The sequence below is a fragment of the Choloepus didactylus genome, chromosome 19 (assembly GCF_015220235.1).
Source record: "Choloepus didactylus isolate mChoDid1 chromosome 19, mChoDid1.pri, whole genome shotgun sequence".
Lineage (NCBI taxonomy): Eukaryota > Metazoa > Chordata > Mammalia > Pilosa > Megalonychidae > Choloepus > Choloepus didactylus.
Window position 1 is genome coordinate 15,274,899 of NC_051325.1, and position 22,838 is coordinate 15,297,736.

The window sequence follows — 22,838 nt, forward strand, 5'->3', positions numbered from 1 at the left end:
TGCCCAGCTGCCACAAAATGGTATAAAATATTATCACCATTAGCATTTTTCACTGGCCTTCCCTCCTTTTAGCAGGTACCATTTCGAAGTCAGGGCTTTCTGTTAGTCACCCTCAAATGGCATTGGGCTTTCATGCATGGGCAGCTGATTCTATTTCTCCCCTTGTTTGATGATGTCCCAAGGAATAAGTAGTTGGAGAGATGCTCAGACTCAATGGATGGCAGGATGAGGACAGGGCTCCAGGTAGCCTTATGGGCCAACATTGACTTCTGTATTTGAACTTCACACACACGTTTCACACCTCAAAATTCCACAGACTGCACTTTGAAGGGAAGGGAGGTTTTCCTGATGATCATAATATTATACCACTTTTAGGAAAGCCATTACAATTGTGTCTCATTAATCCACACAAATTTCTTGCGAGAGCACCATGAGGGAATCACGGTCATGTATATTGTAAAGCTCTCTCAGTAAGCTCTGTTCTGCTCTGATTGTTAAGAAAGGAAAACAGTCAGCCTCCTAGTATTATATGGCTACAGTAGAATATTTGCTTTGCATGGTCGTGAATTTTCTTTAAGGAAATTTAAAGAATATTGTTGCATTGATTAAGAATTTATTCCAAAGGAAGCAGGATCTTAGTAAATGATTCATGCGTGTAAAAAGAAAGAAAGAAAGCACCTTGCCCTAAAAGGTAGGTTACCTCGGGTAGACATCCTAATCAGAAATTAAGGGTCATAGGATGCTAAGAGTTATTTGGAGGTGTGGATGAAACATAAATGAGGAAAAGAATGAAAAGATGTAATTTAAATTATCGGCTGCTGGGTAGAAAGAAAAAAACTTTCTAGGTAATTAGATACAATGTTGTTTTAATAAATGTGGCTTCTTTCCCCATACCAGGTCAAGTGTGATAGTCTCATATCAGTCCCTTATGCCTAAGGAGGGACCAAATAACCCCAACAGCATTCCACAGTACGTACCGCCATCTAATGGCAGCTATTTAAATTGCAGGCACAGTGCCTGAGAAATTCCTCCACTTCTGCAGGCACATAGCTTGCATACTCAACACTATAGAAGAGATTGTAGCCATCACTGGAGGAGTAATTAAAATAAATCCACATTTATTGAACACTTATTATGTGACCAGCAAGATACTGAAAAACTATGGGGGAATGCAGTCCCTATGCTCAAGGGGCTTAAAGAAGCAATAAATATCCAAAAGTAAAAAATTATAATTAACCTAATGTGTCATCGAAGTTTGCAGAATGGAAATATCAAGAGCAAGCAACAGGGTCTTCTGTTTACTATAATAGGGAAAAGAAGAAGGAATGACTGAGTCAAGTGGAAACTCAAGTCATTACTGATCTCTGGTTTCCCCTGCTGGACTTTTATCTCAAGTTGGAGGAGGAAGAAAGAAAAAGGGGAAGGGAACCAGCTGCTGTTGAGTGTCTGCCATGTGCTGGCAGTTTGATAGCTGTTATTTCATTTACTCTTTACAACTATCCCACAAGGAAGGGTTACTAGCAAATAATTGGGGCTCCATCATGAGAAGTTAAGGACTCAGCCAAGGTTTCATAGACTCGGGTCCTAATGGAATCTTGGAAGAGACAAATACCCATGACCTTTGCTCTCTGACAAGACACACTGCTTTAATAGACTGATTCTCTCCCCTGGTTCCAAAAATACTCTGGTTTTTGAGAGATATGCATGTAAGTTGATGCCTTGCCAACATGAATCATTTGTTCCTCCTCGAGTTGTCTGAAATGGTGAGAAGACATGGCCCTGTTCAAAGAGATCACAAGTTAGAGGCAAAACTGCAACTAGACCCAAAAGAAGCACAGCTGGGCCTCTGAGTGATTCACATCATTGGCTCAAATGTCAGGGTTCATATCAACGTCTGGAGGAACTTGTTACATTTAACATCGTGGTAGTTGGGGTCTATTCAGGAAAACATTTCAAGCAGAAGGAATTCATTTCTTCAAGCAGGCATTTCAAGCAGAAGGAATTCATTGCAGGGTATTAGTTACACAGGTCATGGAACAGCTGGGAAGACCTGTAAAGATTAGTGACAGCTAGAAGCCTCTCTACCCACAGGGCTGGAGGGATTAAGAGAGGAAGTGATGTCACTGGAGCTCAGGACCCAAGTCACCTACAGAAGCTGAAACCATGTGTGGTGGTTTGGAACTGTATGTACCCCCAGAAAACCATGTTCTTAAAGCTGCTCCATTCCCAGGAGTGTAAACCCGTTGTAAGGAGGTTTTCATCAGGCTACTTCAGTTAAAGCATGGCCCAGGGTCTCACTCTTTTTACTGGAGTCTTTATAAATGGGATGAATAGAGAGAGAGGGAGGGAAAGCTATGGAAGCAAGAAGCAGAAAGCAATGAAACCCAGAAGAGAAGTGAGAGACCAGTAGACACCGCCATGTGCCTTGCCTGGTGACAGAGGAGTCCAGGATCACCAGCAGCCGGACGTCAGGAAGAAATCATCATCTTGATGATGCCTTGATTTGGACATTTTCATGACCTCAAAACTATAAGCTTGAAAGCTAATTAATTCCCTTTGTTAAAAGCCAGCTCATTTCATGGTATAAATTGCTTTGAGCAGCCTAGCAAACTAAAACACCATGTTTGGCCTGAGCAATGAGATCTGGGTCAATAGAAGAAAGAGCTGTCCAGTAGGTGTAGTAGCCACTGAGGAAATGCTATCCAGGGCAGAGATGGGAAATCAGATGCTTTTCAAGCCCTATTGAGGGGCCAGGGTGGAAGTCTGGGGGCCCAAATGATACCAATGTTTGTCAGGCACCCTTTCCCTGTGATTCTCAAGACTAGATGAGCATCAGAATCACCTGTGGTGTCATACATCTGTCCCCACAACTCAGAGATTCTGATGCAATACATCAGAGATTGGGCCTGGGCAGGGGTACTTTTTAAGTGGCTGTAATGGGCAGCCAGGGTTGAGAACTGATGTACTAGAACATATGCTCTAAAAGGGCATGGATACATTTACCATTGCATCCTCAGTAATACCATAGTGTCTGGCCTGAAGGAGACATGTAAAGGTTTAATATATATGTGTGGTATGAATGAATGAATGAATGAATAGCAATGATCCAGAGTCCATGGTGAACCAGGTCAACCAGAAGGACTCTACTACAGGGCAGGGGGAACACAGAGTTGGTAATCACAGATAAGTCACAAGAGCACCAAGACTACTCCCAAGCAAAATGACTTTTAGCCTGAAATGAATCAAATGCAAAGAGAGGCAGATTCCCAAAAGATATGCAAATAATTAAATCCAGAGTATGAGAGGTTAGCTATAGATCCTCTTTGTCCATTACAGTTCCATCCCCTGAGTTCATAAAAGCAATGACTCTGTTGACTGTATGAGCCTTGGTTTTCTAAAAACAGGGTGCCTCACTTTTTGCCTTTCATTTCAGCCCCTAGAATCTAGGTCTTACAGCGGGCAGGCAACAATCAAAGCATTTTTACTCTGGTTCAGCTCGTCCGTGGCTCTGTTGGAGCTGGCATCCTCCCCATGTGTTGGAGAAAATGGCAGATCCTGTATCCCACCTGGACAGAGGAGAATAGCTCCTGCTCTGCTAGTGGCTGCCAGTGGAATCTTGAATAAGCCACAAGTGCCAGCTGTGTGCCCTTTTCCATTTCTGTGCCTCTTTCCCTTTATCTCTTTTTCCACTTCTCTCCCCCTTTCATTCACTCCATACCCCTCTTTCCTCTTGTCATAGCCCATCCCTTCCTTTCCCTTCCCTCTCCCTTCCCATTTCTTCATGCCCTGGAACCTGACCTCCACTTTGAGCAAAACCTTCCTCAGTCTGCATTTCTCTTCTCTCCAGGATGAAACAGGACTTAGTGCAGACACATCCTTGAACAGGGAACAGGGATGACACAGGGCTTTATAGAAGAAAAGGGAGAGAGTCACCTTGATTACTCCCCGGAGAAACCTTAGAACTTGGACATTTCAAGTTGACATGAAAGAGCTTCAGGTGAGGTTATTTGGCAGCTATTTCAGGCTAATCTGGGCTTTAGCCAGCTCTTCTGTCCCCATCGCAGAAGGCTCCTGTCAGAGGACTTGGGTGTCTTCTTTGCATTATGAACATGACGGTTTCTATGTCTCCCTGGCCCTTAGGGGATGAAGGATGCGCCACAGCTGGCTGTCCACAGCCTCCAAGCTGCCGGAATTGGCCGTGGTGGTTCCTGCCATTGAATGACCTTTAACAAGACAAATGAGCTCTGATGCAGCAACAATTCCTAAGCCTGGTTGCACACCAAAATAATCGAAAGGGCATGTAAAAAACCTGGATGTGAGGATCCACCCCAGGGCTCTGAATTAGACTCTCCAGGGATGAGGTCCAGGCAGCCAACCCACTGCCCTCCAGATAATCCCTGAGAACCACCATCCTGAAGGAAGTTTGCATCTAGAAATGGCAGGGAGTTTAAACCTGACACACAGAGACATCTCTGGCCAATGGTTTTCAACTCCATTCTCTTCACCTACATGAAAATCAAGGTGTATGTTTTTAGACTCATTATATACATTTTAAAATAAGCAAAATACACCCACCATGGCAAAGTCCCAACCCCTCCCTGCTTTATGGAGTCAATGTTTTCCCTAACTTCAATTTGGGCACCAAGGTACATTTGGTGACTTCTATTCCCCTTCCTTGTTGTTCCTGACTTTTGCTCTAACCTGATTTTAGATGAACAAGAATGCAATGGAGAGAGCATCATGCAACTTTCTCTTGGCCTCAGATTTGCAGGATGGCTGACTCAGCAGACGGCCGGCACTGGAGACCCAAGCCTTCCCCCCAACTCCGTCAGACAGGATGGGAGAAAATCCCAAAGCTAAGCACCTCAGCTTCCTATCTTGGACCTCAAGGGCAGTGCAGACCCTTCCTCTGGTGAATAGTGTCACAAACACAGAGCAGAGCATGGAGGAGGAGAGGGGTGGCTCATAGGAGTTTGTTTTAATACCAGCTTTGGGGGAAATCTTTCACCTTCCGTAAGGCAGGTTTTGGACCCCAACCCAGTGGTTTTTTAACTTATTAGCAGAATTATGTTTTTAAATTTTTTATTTGGGAATCCTATACCTCAAAAGGGTCAAAAGGAGCTGCTCTGGCTAGTTCTAGGGTCTCTTTGTTCTATCCTATCCCCCATTCTCAGCTTCCTTGGGGTCTAGGTCCAAACTATTGTCCTACTTGGGTGCCCTCCTCCCTAGCTCAGTGACTGTTGTGTCTGGCCCAAAGGCTGACAAGGTTCAGGGTAGGTCTGCAGCTCTGATGATGGCACAGCAGGATGGAGTGTCATGGCCACCAGCCACCCAGAAGAGAGCAAGCAAACCATACCACCTCTCTTAGTGTGGGTTTCCTCCAAAGCAAGGACTTCTGAGGCAAGGACTTGCGTACAGGTAAATTCTTTAGGAGGGTGATCCCAAAGAAGTGAGGGAGCAGAGCGAGTAAGCGAGACGTGGTAGGGGTGGCAAGGAAAGGGCAACAGAAAGGCAGATTACTGAGGCAATGGGAAGTTCACTCCACTGGGAGTCATACACAGGGCCTCCCAGAAATGGTCTGTCCTAAACAAGGGCAGCTGGGCAGTTATCCGCTAGCTCTGGACCCCCTGGGGTGAGAGCAGCCCCTACTCTCATGCCCCCACATGCACCTCTGGGCTTCACTTACACCCTGAAGCTCTCATGAGCTGTCCCCCACAGCTGAGGCTGAAATCTCACATGAGATTTCACTGACCCGTCAGTGTTGTTGGGGATTGTGCAGAGCTCTCTTTCAAGGATGCCATATACTTTGTTATATTAAAAAAAATACATGGAAAATGGAGACGAGACTTTTCAGCACTAGCTTCATGCAGAAGTATATTCCCCGTGGATATACTTTGGAATCCAAGGAGGTGGCCCCCATTGTCACCTCTCGATGCTCCCAGCTTGCACTTCAGCTTTGATGACTTCCCACCTCTCCTCCTCCTCCTCCTTGTCCTTCTTCTCTTCCTTCGGGCTCCAAGGAGAGGGCTGGAGGCCCAGGCTGACACTCCCCACGCACTGGACTATAGAAAGTGCTTACTTGGCAAGGTGCCTGCAGGGTGACTCTCAGGCCATGGCCATCCTCAGTGCAGTGTCCAGCTTGAGTGCAGCCCAGGACACAGGCTGGGCCCCGTATGCTCCTGAAGACGTCAGAGCTCACGATGGCATAACCAGGCTTCAGAAAGCTGCGCTTTTCCAGCCCGAACACTCAGACTCACTTCCCATAAATTCTTCCACTTTGCAGAGAAGGTAAAACCTTGTTTTCCCTCATTAACTCTGCCCTTGAGTGAGGTTTAACTTTTCAGAGCTGGTCTGCACGTGGGCTTGGAGAGCCTCCATCACAAGGACGTGTACACATGGGCAACGGTGTGGGCAGCATGGGGTTGGGGGGTGGGGGTTACCAAGAGAGGGAGGAGGAAAAAGCAGGAAGAGCAGGGGAATGAAGGGAGGGAGAGAGAGAAAGAAGGGGGATGAGAGGAAGAAAAATGATGGCGAGCATGTGGAGGGAGGGAGAGAGAAACACTAGAGAAAAATGACCATTCGATCACGGGTCCATGGATGATTTAGGTCAATGGCTTTCAAAGTGTGTTCCCTCGACCAACACATAAGCATCACGTGGGAACCTGAGAAAGGAAGAGCAAAAGAGAAAAAGAAGAGAGACCAAAGGAGAGAAAAAATAAAAATAGGACAACCAAAATGGAGGGAAGAAGTTATGGTTGGGCCCGGAGCCGAGCTCATTCAGGTCCAGGCAGGTGGGCAGGCACTGGTTTGCACGGCCGGTTTACAAGGCAAGTGCCAGTGGTGGAAAGCTGGAACCTCTTTGCGGTCTTTGAAGTCTCCAGGCAAATAGGAAATTGGAAACCCAAATATTTCAGTCTGACTCCTCTGTCAGTAGCAGGTAGCAAACAGCTTCTGGACACCTCTGCACTATCAGCAGAGAGGATATGAGGCCCGGGGATACTATAGAGTTTTGACTGCTGTGAATAGCAAAGCTGTGAGTCAGACAATAGAGATTTTCCTAAGCAGGCATCAATTAAAAACTTTATGCCCCAGTCCAAAAGGCACTTTTTTTAATGCTCATATATGGTGCAGTATCTAAATCCTCTATCAAGTTCCTCTGCACTCCCCACTTTGCAGTGCCTTAGTTACCATGGAAACAATGAGGGCCCAGTGGGATGGATGTAGCTTAACTGACTGCCACAGAAAGTCATATATACGTAATATCATTATATATTTATATAATCATGAACTCCAGGACTTGGGGGAAAACTCTTGATAACTTAAGGAGCTTTCCAAAGGAAATAGTGACACATTGAAGTTAAAACACTAGGAATGTGAAAACAGCCAAGCACACCACCTGGGCTACACATTATAACTTGGCTCATAAGAAGGGAATTTGGGGTGAGGAAGCAGCAGGCCAGAGTGGAGAGAATGCTGGCATGGCAGATGGGAGAGCTGGGTTCCTGCCCTGGGCACACCCAGGTGACCCGGGACAAGCTCTTTCCCCTCCCCAAGGCTATTTCCTCATCAATGAGCAAATTGAACAAAGTGGTTTCTAAAGACCTGTTCTGCGTGCACCATCTGAGACTCTAATCTTAATTAATGGTCTCATTAGTTTAGTTAGAAGACAACCATCTTGTGACAAGGGTGAATTCACTCAGTCAGCCATTAATTTATTCATTCTGCAGTCATCTAGTAAGTGGCTGCTTTGAGCCAAGCTCTAACACAGGGTGAATTTTGCAGAAAGTTGAGATGTCGAGACTCCTGTTTGGCAGTATTTTGGGAATAAAGAGGTCTCCTTGCAGGGCAGAAACATGGCCTTATTTCCCATTAGTCATCTCTCTTATCTATTAGTCAGAAATGCAAAAATAGACCTGACCCCAAAGGACAGTTCCACAACTCAATCCACAGAGTACTGAGCCCCAGATGTTCAATTCCCCGTATCCATTACCACGGACCCATTGAGGTTGTGGAATTTATCTTCCTAAACTAAACAAGTTTCCCTCTCCAATGCAAAAGTCCTTGCTTAAGAGACAATAAGCTGGGCCTGCATGGTTATCCAAAATTTCAAGATTAGAGTGACTAGCTTGGTGTAGAAGTTTCTCTGGGTTTCTTTGGTTCCCTTACCTTGTCCTCTCTTAAAAATCAAAAAATGAAAACTGAGGTCAAAATGATGCTTCAGATTCAAAGGTTATTTCCTGGCAGTAAAATTCCTTCTGTTTTCCAAGCAGGGCATCCCAAGAATTTCTATCTGGGTGGTTCATGATTTTGTCTGTGAGATCCAAGGACTTGAAACAAAAGATATCTCCATAAATACCAAACTGGCCCAACCAGACATCAGCTGCCTCACTCTCTCCACTTGTTATTGATAAAGATGAAGGCAGGGCAATAGTATCCCCCATTTATTAAGGTGGATATTTATTAATTATCCAATGGCAATCCATATCAACTTGCTCAACTATTATGCTAGATAGGAATTATTTCTCCATATCTCAGGCAAGGAAGATGATGCTCAATGAGATTAACTAGCAAGTTCCTTTTTATTCATGTCTAGTATGAAGCAGATCTATTTCATCTCAGAACCCAGGGTTCTGTGTATAGCAATGTATCAGTTATCAATTGCCACAATAATGCTGTGTAACAAAACACCTTGAAATCCAGAAGTCTGAAACAACAACTATTTATCATTGCTCCTAACCCTCTGGGTCATCTGGCCTTTCTATTAATCTTGGTCAGACCTGTACATGCATCTGGCCAGCTGTGGGTTGACTGGCTAGTCTCAGCTAAGCTCTCATGTCTAGGAGTGGCTGCCTGTCAGCTGGTCTTAATGGCCTCAGCTCGGATGAGGTAAGAAGGGGCTCCCTCCCATGTATCGCATATTCTAGAAAGCTACTTCAGGCATGTTCTCTTGGTTATTGCAAGAGCATTAAGAGAGCAAACCCCAATACATAAGCATTTCCAAGCCCCTGCTTCTATCATGCATTGCATTTGCTAACATCCAATTGGCCAAAGCAAGCCACAGGCTGAGAGAAGCATCAAGGACTGGGGCAAAATGTCCTGCTACAATAGGGGGAGTGAAGAATTAAGGCCATGAATGCAAGCAGCCTACCACAGGTGGATCTCATTCTCAACATCCTTTCTACCTCCATAGATGGAGGCAACGGTGATGGTGAGATTTTATTCCGTTTCAATTGTCTTTTAGAGAAATATTTAACATCATGAATTCCACTTGTGAACAGAATTGAAATAAGCCTATATTCTAAGGAAGATGAAAAATAAAAATCTTTTGGTGAATATGTAGCTGAAAGAGCACAACAGGTTCCAACTAAAAACAATCTTTGTAACTTTGAAAGCAAATAATTAATTTTCTTTTCTCTTTAAGATAATTCCAGAATTTCCTTGGGACTAAGTGTGCTCTAAATAAGGAGCCAATATCCAAATTTACATCATTTAAAAAGTCATAAATTTATAAAAGTCTAAGAATCCCATCCAGGTACTGCAAATCAATTAATTTCAAAGTGACCTTCTTTTTAACCTTCTCAAATAAGGATAAAATTCAAATTTTCCTAAGGAAGAGAAGAAATTAAAGAACAAAGCCTGTGTTATTTCTCCTAGGTCACTTAATTATAATCAAAGATCCCCATGGCCAGGCCAGTTGTGACTTTATGACACCCACATGCTTTGGTGGCACTTTGCCTTCTCAACACCAAACATCTGGATGTTTTGAGTGTTTTATAGACCAAACATTTGGACGCTTAGCCACATTTTTCCATTTTCCATGTGGAAAAGAATGAACACAGTCTGAGATTCGCCTCTCACTTAATAAGATGACCTTGGATGCCTTAGAAAACGCAGCAATTCAAACCAGCACCAGTTGCAATGGCTGTCTTTATAATTAGCTACTTAAAAGGTATCCACGTTAGATATTCCAGAGCACTGGAAAGAAAAATTAAGGCTGAAGGAATAAGGGTGGAATTGGGAATTTATTAGTGCCTACTAAGCGTTGGGCATATTTACATTCATAGACATAACATCCTTGGATGACAATATCGTTGGGCCTTACCCCATGCTTAAGGTAAATAAAGTTTCCTGTGGTTTTATGACTCACTAAGTCACACAGCTGGTCTACAGTCGAGCTTCTTGCCAAGCCCCTGGGAAGACTGCAAATATGGTATCTGCAATGAGGATGCCATCTTTCAAGCATCACAAAAACCAAATTTGAAGAGCTGTGAAAAGTAGCTGCTCTTGGTATGCGTGTGTAGGTATGTGCCCCCATACATACATGCTCGCCCACCCTTCACCCCCGCTCTGCCCTGAACATGCAACTGACAGTCCTCTAGATAAGTCAATGACACAACCTTCCCCTCCCACCCCAGGCCATAAATGCTCTTATGCTGAAGTTGGAAAACAAAAGGCTCCTTTCCCACCCCAAACACCAGTCACAAGGATACAACTGCTGTTTAGGCTTTGAGTCTAGATCACAGTGAAGAGCCCAAGAGCAAAATCTCTCACACTGAAAGGAAAAACCAATCAACTTGAGCTAATTCGTTTTTCTATTGCCACAGGCATTGCTGGGAAAGCATGGAAAGAAGATCAAAGTGAGGGGGTTTGAAAGGACAGAATAAATGTTTGTGCCTGGCCAGAGGAACACACTACATTCTCTTAGCTCAGAACTTGACTGAGAAGTCTATAAATCCAGACCAAAGAAAGTGCGAGCTCTATACCTTGAATCAGCCAAAAGACCTGGACTCAACAGTTTGTTTTCATTTTCAACATGAAGACTGTTCACGCTACCTTCAGTTTGATGCAACAAACTTTGACCGCTATCATGTCCTCACAGAGACCTGCCTATGTTGGAGAGAAAATTTTTTAAGAGTTGGCTTCATTTTTATAGACAGATACTGGCCTGAGCTGTCACAACTTGTCTGGCTGACCTCAGTTGGGTTTCTCACACAATATTGGCCTCCGTCTGCCTCGATGTCAGAAAGGCTGTGATGAAAATGGATTCCACCTCCATCAGGGATGCTAGAGCACCAAGACAATCAACAGCATCCATTCTGGGCTTCGTCTTTGTTGACTGGTCAAAAGGTCAGCTGTGCTTACGGTGGGATTTGCCCAGTGATTTAAACCAATGCTGCACAAGTCTTCTCCTAGAGAAACAGATCGCTAATGACAATGTCCCTCCATAACCTCTCCAAACCTCAGTTTCTTGTAAAATGGAAACAATACAGCAAACTCAAAGCAGCACAGAGAGGATTAAACTCATGATGTAGGATATGGCAAATAAAGGTTAGTTATTTACTTTTTTTCTTCAGTGGAGGAGACCAGGGGTGACACTGAGGAGTGATGGTTGATGCATAGTAACAGCCACCATTTTCAAGGACCTACTCTGTACCAGGCACTTTCCTCTCCTTCAGTCTTCACAACACAGAATTTTAAAGGAATGTCCAAAGGTTGCTTGATCCTTTATCTGAAGGAGGTAAAAATTTACCTTCAACAGAGATCACTAGGATGGATGATGTGGTAAATACTGGGACCCAGAGCTCCAGAGAGTATAACCAATTCTGGGGGCAAGTTATTTTCAAGTGGGCAAACCACTTTCTTAAATTGGAATGAACTACTGGTGTTCGGGTGGAGATATGTTTGGACAGATACCAACTCCCTCCAGGTATTTAGCATTAGGCACCTACTCTAGTGTGCCAGTCATTAGAGGGCTTTAAATAAGTAGAAAACCTGCCCTTGAGGAGTTAAAATCCATCCATCCATCCATCTATCCATCCATCCATCCAACCAACCAACCATCTAACTATCCATTTATTAAAACACACTTATTGATATCCTGCTATGTGTCAAGTTCAATGCTATGTCTGGGAGTACAACAAAGAAAGAATCAGAGAGGGTTGATGCCTTCCTGGACCTTACATTCTAGTGGCCGTACCTTCAAGACGTAGTTACAAAACAAGAGGAGATAGTTTAGAATCAATAGGTTGGAGCTATACTCCCAGTAGAGGAATAATTACTCAACCTTTTTGTAAGGCACCTCTGCAAAGGGTATCAAAAACTATAAACATAATGTTTTACATTCCCTTTGCCCCAGTAAATCTACTTCAAGATATTCATCCTAAAGAAATCATCATATATGTAAACCATCTTATATGTATGTGTTGGATTGAACTGTGCACCTCACTTTGGACACATTCTTTGTCTTGGTTTGCATTCTGGCGGGTGTGGACCCATTTTAAATAAGATCTCTTGAAAATGTTACTTACATTAAGGTGGAGCCCTGCTGAATTAGGTTTGACTTTAATCCAGATTATTGGATTTCTTTATAAGCAGAATGAAATTCAGACAGAGAGAGAGAAAGTCAAGGGAAAAAGCCATGAGTCAAAAGAACTTGGAAGAGAAAGGAGAAGACAGAAAAGCCGAGGACCAAGGATCTCTGGCAGCCAGCCCCAGAATGCCACAGTCTTTGGGGAGAAAGCATCACCGCGATGACACCTTTATTTTGGACTTCTCCTGGTCTCAAAACTGTGAGCCAATAAATTCCTGTTGTTTACGCCAACCCATTTCATGGTATTTGTTTTAGTAGCTTGGAAATGAACACAATGTGCATGAAGATTTACTTATAAGGTTATTCACTTCAATATTACTTAGAATAGCAAAAAAATAAATCAGAAATAATCTAAATGACCAGTGAGGGATGACAAATAAAGTATTGTACACTTCCACACTGGAATTTTATGTTGCCATTAAAGTTTATGTTCTACATATTCTGTTAAGTGAAAAGGACAGGTCATAAAATAATATGTAGAAGATCTTCCATTTAATTTTTTAATGATATGGTATTATATAGGGGGATATAAATGTCCTAAATAAAACTGGGTCATCTTCAGGCTTTAAAATTGCTTTCATCATCAGGCCAGAACTGAAGAGTAACTATGTCTTTACCAGAGTTTTGTAGTAGTGAAAATGTGTGTGTGTGTGTGTGTGTGTGTGTGTGTGTGTGTGTAGGTGTTATGCAGCGCATCTCCTAAAAAATATTTCAGTAAAAACATACTTCTCGCCATCCTTTCCATCCCTCAAAATTCTGCTCCACACTACAGCTATTTGGATGTCCTTCCTCCCTTTCTCTTTTTGGTCTCTCTTATTCCGCATAACTACCAGAGTTCTTACTCACCATTCTCTCCTCTCTTCACTAACTTTCTCCTCCTTTCCTCTCTTCTCTTCTCCTTGTCTCCCCTCCCTACCCCTCTCCTCCCCTAACCTTTCTCCTTGCTCTCTCTCTTTCTCTCTGGCTCTCTCCTCTTCTCTTCCAAATCCCTCCCATCCCTTATCTTGTTCTCTTTAGGGTATCTCTATGCCCTTTCTTATATCAATCAGTTTGGTCTTTCTCAGCTCATCACAATTTCTTTCCTCCCGTCCAGTATAATAAAGGTCCCCCCTCCTCCAAAAAGGAGGGGGAGCAATGCAAGCACTTATAATTTGATATTTTATATCTTTCATATAGATATTAATGTTGCTTATATCTCAGTGTTAAGATTTTTAGCAATTTTATTTTATTCGCTTATCTGAAATTGTCTTAGATTTTCAAAAATAAAAAAATAAGTATTTTTCTAAATAAGAAAAAAAGGTTTTCATAAATGATAAAAGTATATTGGACACTATAGTATTTAGAAGTCTGATATTTTTCCCTGAAGCAATTACAAAGTCCCCTGTGACTGTTGTTAAAAATCCATGCCACAAAATGGTAAGCACTCTTCCAGAGAGGCCAGGGTGGCTACGAGGGCTCTAGGATGTCACTAGGACTGTCACATCTTTCTTAAGGAAACTCTGAACCCCTGTAAGTAATATAGGTAAAAATTCCTATATCCCATCCTCCTACAAAATTGACCCATCAGCCAGAAATGGCAGGCAGCTCAATGCAGCAGAGAAGCCATGAAAAATAGGGCCCCTTTCTCAGATTGTAATGTGTGGTGGACAACATAAAAGCATCACTCTTACCTCTCAACTTTGATCTTTCCCTTTTTAGCCATACACACACTCACCATCCTAAATTAACAAATATGGCTATGACATGGTGGTATCTTTAACATTCTATTATCCTCCCCCCAAAGTATCCTTGACTGTGAACACACAAGGTCCCACTCCCATCAACACCAGATTCCGACCAGCTCCAAGTCTACATCTGGTCGTGCAGGGACACAGGTCCTCCCAGAGCCTCCTCCCATTATTTTGGGAAGTGCCCAGAATGAGGTCTACATTTTGCAAATGTAAAAGAGCACATCTCTCCCATGTTCTTCTGCTCCAGCCCCTTGTCAGGATCCCTAGCCATCGCCTCCATTACCAGTACCCTCCATGTACATCCCACCTCCCCAAACCCCAATTCTCAAGGTGCTAGAGCAGAACTGGATTCCATGCTCCCCAATTCTGTGCTGCACTAATCTCCAGGGCACTGAAACACTGTTGCTTGTGATCACCACCTCACAGAAGAGCCTCGTGAAACAGGGTCTTTTGTCTTTTGACTCTGGCTCCCCACTGGGGACTCCAACCAGTCCCAGAGGCTGGTCAGGGAACCAACTTCTCCACCTCCATCCACCTAATGTTTCCTTTTCTTCTATGACCAAAATTCTTCCTCTTCTTTAAACAACAGCAGCAAGTCATGTATATGAACTCAGGTGAACACTTGGGGTCAGGGGAGGCTCAATTTCCTCTGGAAGAAGGTGGGTCTCTGGTCTGGCCCAGCCCAGAGCCCTGTTATGCCATCTTCAGCCAGTGCCTCTCTTTGCCTGTGTGGGCATTTTCATGGCAGACTATAAGCTCTTGACCAAATGGAACATCACACCAACAGATCCAAAAGCAAAGACCTGTGTGGCAGATTATATTTGGCAAAGGTTGCCAAATATGGTGGACTTTTGCAGCCACCTCCAACAGCATGTAGCAGAAGTGATGTTGTATGATTTCCCAGGCTAAGTTGTAAAAAGTAAGACAGCCTCCACCGGGCCCTCTCTTGCTTTGGACATGCACCCCTGGACCTCTGAGCTATCATGTGAGAAGTCCGGCTACCTGAAGTCATCATGCTGAAGAGACCATACAGACAGACCACATAGGATAGAGACAGATGTCCAAGGAGCTTCAGCTGTTCCAGCCCCAACCATTCAAGTCTTCCCAGCATCTACCACCAGACATAGGAGTAAGTGATGATCCCAGTCCCCAGTCTTTGAGGGGCCCAGCTGACATGGGGAGCCAAGATGAGCTGTCCCTGCCAAGACCTACCCAAATTGCAGATTCACGAGCAGCATAACTGTGGTCCTTGTTTTATACCGTTAAGTTCTAAGGTGAGTTGTTTCACAGCCATAGTTACCAGAGCAACTTGGGCTCTAGAATTCCAAGGTCCTCTGGGACCTGAGGTTAACTTTTCCCCACAAAGCTCATATGGGGTAAGAAGTGAGACAGTACAGAGAAGGAAGCAAATAACATATGTGTTATCAAGTCAGTCAACCTTATGGGAAACTGGGGTTCAATCCCGCTGGGGAACACTGGGAGTCAGTGAGAAAACATGCTTCAGCGTTGTCACATCCAAAGGGCAAAGAAGCTGGGGTAATTTCCAAATCCCACCTGGCTTGTCCTATCCAGTCTTGTGCTTGCAAGGCAGAGAGTGGCAGGTGCTTCTAGTAGGAAGCCACCAACATGCATGAGAGAGGGAATATGGACAGAGCATTAGCTGTGTCTGCCAAGCCACTGTGAGCCTGGACAAGGCACCAATATCTACCTAACATGGCAGAGATGGAGGCTGTCATCTGACAGCTCTTAGTGGCTTAGCTCAGTGAGAACTGCAGAGCAAACACAAAGGTCCTGAGGCAGGAAGTTGGGAAGGGGGTTGAGAGATGAGTTCTGAAAGGAGCTGGCCAGCCAGGGCATTCAGGGCCTTCCTGGAAGGTCTTGGGATTTTACTCTGAGTAAAATGAGAAACTGTGGCATGGTTTTGAGCAGAAGGACACGAGCTGGCCTGTGTTTTTAAGAGAATCACCCTGGCTGGGTATAAAAGGATAGATTAACCAGACAGGAGACCACTGTAATAACACAGGCAAAAGAGGAGGCTGTAAGACATGGGCAGACTCTAGTATAATGTTTTATGCTCACCGACCAGTATTTGCTGATGGATTGCAAGGACAATGTGAATGAAAGAGGGGAGTCAAGGGCAACTGGAAGGTGTCATGCCTGAGATCCTGGAAGGTGACTTCCCACCAACTGAGATGACAAAGGATGGGGGAGAGGAGGTGTGGGTGGGGAAAGGGTCAAGAGCTTGGTTTTAGACATGTGAGGTTAGAGATGCCTGAGACAACCAAGTGGAGATGCCAAGTAGGCATGTGAATATACAAATCTGGAGTTCTGGCCTGTGGTTCTGGGCTGGACATATAAATTTGGAGGTTAAAATGGATAATAGCCCATTGTTCCAGTTTGCTAATGCTGCCTTTATGCAAAATACTGGAAATGGATAGGCTTTTATAAAGGGGCTTTATTTGGTTACAAAGTTACAGTCTTATGGCCATACAAGTGTCCAAACTAAGGCACCAACGGTAGGTTATCTTCACTGAAGAACACCAATGGCATCCGGAAAACCTCTGTTAGCTGGGAAGGCACGTGGCTGGCGTCTGCTTGTTCCCAGGTTGTGTTTCAAAACGGCATTCTCCAAAATGTCTCTCTAAGCTGCAGCTGCTCTGAGGTCCTTCTGTCTGTGAGCTCCTTTATAGGGCTCCAGTGATTTAATTAAGACCTGTGCTGAATGGGCGGGGCCACATCTCCACAGAAATAACCTAATCAGAGGTATTACCCACAGTTGGGTGGGTCACATCTCCATGGAAACAACCTAATCCAAAGATTCCAACCTAATCAACACTAATACATCTGCCCCCACAAGATTTCATTACAGAACATAACCTTTTGGGGGACATAATACATCCAAACCAGCATACCCATTAAACTGGAAGGTGCCTCTACCTCCCTGGGAATTACTATTGGCTCAAACAGCTGGTTTTGAAGTTGCCAATGAATCCTCCTGGCAATCCAAAGGGTTCCTTTCTTGGTCTTTAGACAACCCACTAACGTTCCATTGGTAGGGGGAACATTTCCAAATTCTGTTTCTCCTTTGCCTACTCCTACCAGTCTCTCCTCCCCAACTTCATCTCTTAGCAGCCGCCCCCATACTGGCCAGCATCTCTGAGAGGCACCTCTAGCTCAGCGTCCCTTTGGCATCAGGCACAGGCCTTTCAACATTAAAGCCAAGGACCCTCAGGGAGGCCAGCTGAGCAAACAGGGACCTTGTACAACATGGGGCCCAATCCAAAGATCAGGTCAAATTCTGAGATGTTCTGCCATCTCTTTCTGCCAGGCCCCTGGGAGACAGACGGAGAAACTCGCAGAGCATGTCATCTGAATGAGCGTCATTTGGAGCCAAGCCCTCTGAGGGGTCCAGCCCTGGATGGGGAAGCTGCCAGCCCCATCAGGAACCAGATCATGGGAGACCTCTACAGGCCACCTCCTGGTTTTGGGAAGCCACAATTTGCAGTGGCCATCTGGGAATGTTTTGGGCATCCCAGATCTGTGCCCAGGATCTGCAACTTCTCTGATACTTGGAACTGCTGGATTTTCATGTTTTATGTGCAATGTTCCCATCCAAGTAGTCCCAGGTTTCTGAACAAGAACACGGTGCATCTGCCTCAAACATTTGGCTCTTGGAATCAGTCCGCGTCTCCAGCCTGTAAACCATGATCTGAAACAGACTGGGCTGCTCACGCCTGCTTCCAGTGAAATGGAAAACAAGCAGTTGGAGGGTTTTGCCGGAGCAATAACCGAGAGCCAAGTATGTGTTGCAGAAACATCACCCCGAACTCCACATTCAAGCTCGGACATCTCCCCCAGATTTCATCTCTTCTTTCTGAGAAGACTGTGTCCTATCACACTGGGTCTCCTGGTCCCCCGTATTATTTTTCTTTTAATAGATTTTATTTTTTTAGGGTTTTATGTTTACAGAAAAATTGAGTGAAAAGTTTGGCGAGGTCCCATATACGTCCAGCACAGTTTCCCCTATTCACATCTTGCAATAGTGTGGGACATTTGGCACAAGTGATAAACCAATAGTCATACATTATTATTAACTAAAGTCCATAGTTTACATTAGGGTTGTAAAATTCTGTGGGTTTTGACAAATGCATAATGTCACGTATCCTCCATTATCATATCATAGAGAACAATTTCACTGCCCTAAAATTTCCCTATTTCCACCTATTCATCCCTTCCTCCCTTCCCTGGAGCCCCTGGCAACCACTGATCTTATCACTGTCTCTGTAGTTTTGCCTTTACCAGAATGTCATATAGTTGGAATTGTACAGTAAGTAGCCTTTTTCAGACCAGCTTCTTTCACTCGGCAATATCATTTAAGGTTCTCCCATGTCTTTTCATGTCTTTTCAGGGCTTGGTAGCTCATTTCTTTTTATGGCTGAAGAATATTCCACTCTATGGCTGTACCACACGGTTCACTTATCCGTTCACCTTTGGAAGGCCATCTTGGTTGCTTCCAAGCTTTGAACGTTATGAATAAAGCTGCTATAAACATTCATGTGCAGGTTTTTACGTGGACACAAGTTTACAAAGTTCCCCTATATTCTAAACTGACTTATCAAAGTGTCATTTGGGGGATTCTGGTTGTTTCTTGAACAATTTTAAACCCAGCCTCCTGGGAGTTTTTGTCTTCATAAAATTTTTAAATGCTCTCCCCCTTTATTCTACCTTCCTAAAGGCATCTTTGAGCCCATGTATATATTATTTACTTCGGGGGTACTCAGATTAAAATCTGGTTTGTAAAGAAACAAAAAACTTGGTTTTGCACATCCCCTCGAGATAACGGTGGACAGGATGGTATGAGAGGAGCTCAATAAACCGAGAGATAGAAGACGGTCTCCCATCAGCTCTGGGGCCATTGGCAGCTTCCTAACATCTCTGCGGCTCTATTTCCCCACCCATGAAATCCCAGATAGCAAACTCAAACGCCTCGGGGCCAGCCCCAGTGAGGGGCCCTGTGACACGCTGGGCCACACACCCCTGAGTCCTCCTAGCTTGACTAGACTGTGTTCTAGATGCTGGGAGGAAGGAGCACCTGAAGCCAGTCTCCAATCCCTTCTTAGACCAGAGGCCCTGCATTCCCCCTCTCCTGCTCCCACCTCCAGCTAACGCCTGGCTCACAAGGACCTGGGAGACTTCATCCATCTCTGAAGAATCCTTGGGAGACAATTCTTATCGTGAAAATGGATTTCGGGGAAAATGGGCATGTAGTAGGAGGAAATTCTATTCTATCAATATGGCTCTGTCAGCAGAGCAAGCAGAGAGCACCGAGAGAGATGTCAGGGGCCAGGCTGGCAGCCTTTCCCGAAGACAGACTCTGGCCAGCTAAGAAAAAGGACAGTGAGGGGACTTCGTTCACTTAAGGAATACCCATTAGGTGCTCACCATGTGCCCAGCCTGAAGATCCAGAAGTGGTGAACGCAGACACAAATCCATGGAGCTTATGTTCTCGTGGGAGATAGAGATGCAGTGAAGCAATAAACAGAGAAAATATCTGCCACATCAGGCAGTGAGAGAGCTAAGGAGGAAAAGTAAAGAAGGGCAAGTGGAGAGGATAGTAAGGGAGAGAGTACAGCAGATGGTGAATGTGAGGCAAAGAAGGAATGAAGGAAGGATCCCCAGGTCCTGCTGACCTGGGTCACTGCTGATGGTTGGGCCTCTGGGTTGAAAGTAGCTGTTTTTCTAGAATCATATGGAGCCCCTCATCCTGGGACCACCATATCTTTCTTACAGTGTGGGAAACAGTAATAATAGAACTGAGTCTGCAATGAGGGGCACCAACCTAAGGCCACAAGCAGCTCAGATGCAAGAGCTTGGGCCTGGTCAGTATGCAAAGAAAACTGAGTTTGAATCCCTTTAGGAGATGTCTTAGTTTGTCAGTGCAGATATAACAAATATCACAGACTAATTGGCTTAAACAAGGAATTTATTTTCTCATGGTTTTGGAGACCACAAGTCTAAAATCAAGATGTTGGAAAGGTCATGTTTTCTCTGAATTCTGGGGCATTCTGGTGATGTCTTGCTGGCAATTCATAGTCACTCTCTGCCTGTCACATTGTCATCTGCTTTCTGTCTCCTTCTGCTGTGTCCAAACTTCTGCTTACAGGACTCCGGATTCAGTTTGACCTCACCTTAACTAACAGCATCTTCAAAGATCTTATTTACAAACAGGTTCACATCCACAGGACCAGGATTCAGACTTAAACATGTCTTTGTGGGGGACAAGATTCAGTCCATCAAAAGGGACATGGACTATCCCTTCCCTGTCCCCACACCTGCACTTCACACATTTATTTTATGGGCCTGGCCCCTGAAGGCTTTTGAGTTCACAACTCACAACAATGTTACAACATCCAAAAGAGAAGTGAGAATCCTGGCCAAGCACTTTTTTCAATGTTCCATGTGCTGGTTTGGATGTATTATGACCCTCAAAATGACATTATCTTTGATTCAGTCTTGTGTGGGCAAGAAACATATTGGTGTTCATTGGGTTGGAGACTTTTGATTGGATGTTTCCATGGAGATGTGATCACTCAACTGTGGGCGAGATCTTTCACTGGATAATTTTCATGGAGGTATGGCCCTGCCCATTCAGCTTGGGCCTTGATTAGTTCATTGGAGCCCTATAAAAGCTTAGACAAAAGAAGTGAGCTTGCCACAGTCAAGAGGGACACTTTGAAGAATGCACAGGAGCTGAAAGAGGAGCTGCAGAGACATTTTGGACATGGCCTTTGAAAGCAGACTTCTGAGCTGGAGAAGTTAAGAGAAGATAAACACCCCAAGAGCAACTAAGAGTGACATTTTGGAGGAGCTGCAGCTAAGAAAGGACAAAACGCCCCAAGAGCAACATTTTGGGGAATGCCATTTTGAAACACAACCTGGAAGCAAGCGGACGTCAGCCACAAGACTTCTGAGCTAACAGAGGATTTTCGGACACCATTGGCCATCCTTCAGTGAAGGTATCCCTTACCTTGGACACTTTATGGCCTTAAGATTGTAAACTTTGTAACCAAATAAACCCCTTTAAAAAAGCCAATCCATTTCTGGTATTTTGCATAAATTCAGCATTAGCAAACCAGAACATTCCCCAATTGACTGTTGTTTGAGCAGCTGTGTGAGAATTAACCCAGGGAACTTTTCAAACCTACAGATTCCTGGGCCATCCCCAGAGTCTGATTTATTATCTCTGAACGGTGGCAGATAGTTGTAGCAATGACCCTTATTTGTCCATGCTTCCCTGCATTCATGCCCGTGGGTAATTCCCTCCCACCCTGACTCTGGGCTTGGCCATGTTACTTGCTTTGACCAATGGTACATCAGCAAATGTGACACAAGCAGAAGCTCAAAAAGTGCTTGCACTGTGGGGCTTGCCCTCTTGGAAACTGTGGTTCTACATGAGTGAGTCCAAGCTGCCCTGCTAGAAGAAGAGAGACACACAGCCCAGTTGTATCTGTCACCCCAGTCTATAGCCTGCTGACCACTGGACATGTGTGAGAGGCCATCCTAGATGACGAAGGCCGAGCCAATCTGTCAGCAGACCCCTCCACTAAGTTGAGATGAACAGGCCCAGAGCAGAAGAACCACCTAGCCCACCCAAAGAACCATGAGCTAAATAAAGGCAGTTGTTGAAGCCATTACATTTTAAGACAGTCTGTTACGCAGCAAAAGCTAACTGATACAAGACCCAGGATTTATAATTTTCATAAGCTTTCCAGGACTATCTGATGGTGCACAGGTATGGGAATCCACAGCACATCTACCTTCACCTCCACCTCCTACCATCTACCTGTTCCTCCAGAGGTCATTCTGTGGGCCGCTGTGGCCTTGCTGAAGGAGTGGGCTATGGTGAGGGATGGCCTCCAGTGGGCCCCTCTCTGTCGGAGATCAGCTCATTCTCAGTTGGCAGAGAGAACAGGGCCTGACCTGGAATTGTTGGACTCGGTTAAGCAGTCAGTGGAAAGGTTTGGCATATTTACAGGTTAAATCCAGAGACAAATGACACTGGGGAACAGTTGGGAGAAACCACCACAAAATAGTTCCATGTTGGATATGGACAAGTAGAAGGTATAGAAATGGAACACCTGGGTTTTCTGTCTCTTAGAAACCTGAGCCTGAGGAAGGATGAATCCAACAGGTCAGAGATACAAATTCCAGGGCCTTGAAAGGAGAGGGTTTGTAACCAAGTACGGCCCTGGGCGCAGAAGAGATGAGTGTTTGGGAGGGAGAAGGAAGGCAAGGCCAAGAAAGAGTGATGGTGACCCTGCCCCTTTACTCACAGATCCAGCCGGGAAAATATTACTCTCATTTTTCAGTAATGGAAAATGAAATACATCCAAAAATCTGGGGAAGAAAGATGTCTTTTCAGTGGTAGTCAAAATCATTTTCCTAGACAATGCCCTAAATATTGGAATGAGTATGTAGAACTTTTGAACACCGGGACTTGGGCAGATCAAACCTCCAGAGGCCACTGCCTGGGACTTCTTGCAAGCCAGACCCCAGCTCTGCTTGTGCTGGGCAACCCATAGTCCAGTCAAGAAGCTCTTCCTAACAGCCACAAAATGCTTGCCAAAAATGAGCCTCTCTCTCCTAGACTAAACATTGCATGACAACCTCTGCTTAAATTCTCTAAGACATCCACTTATCCACCACCACCAAAAAAAAAAAAAAAAAAAAAAAAAGTA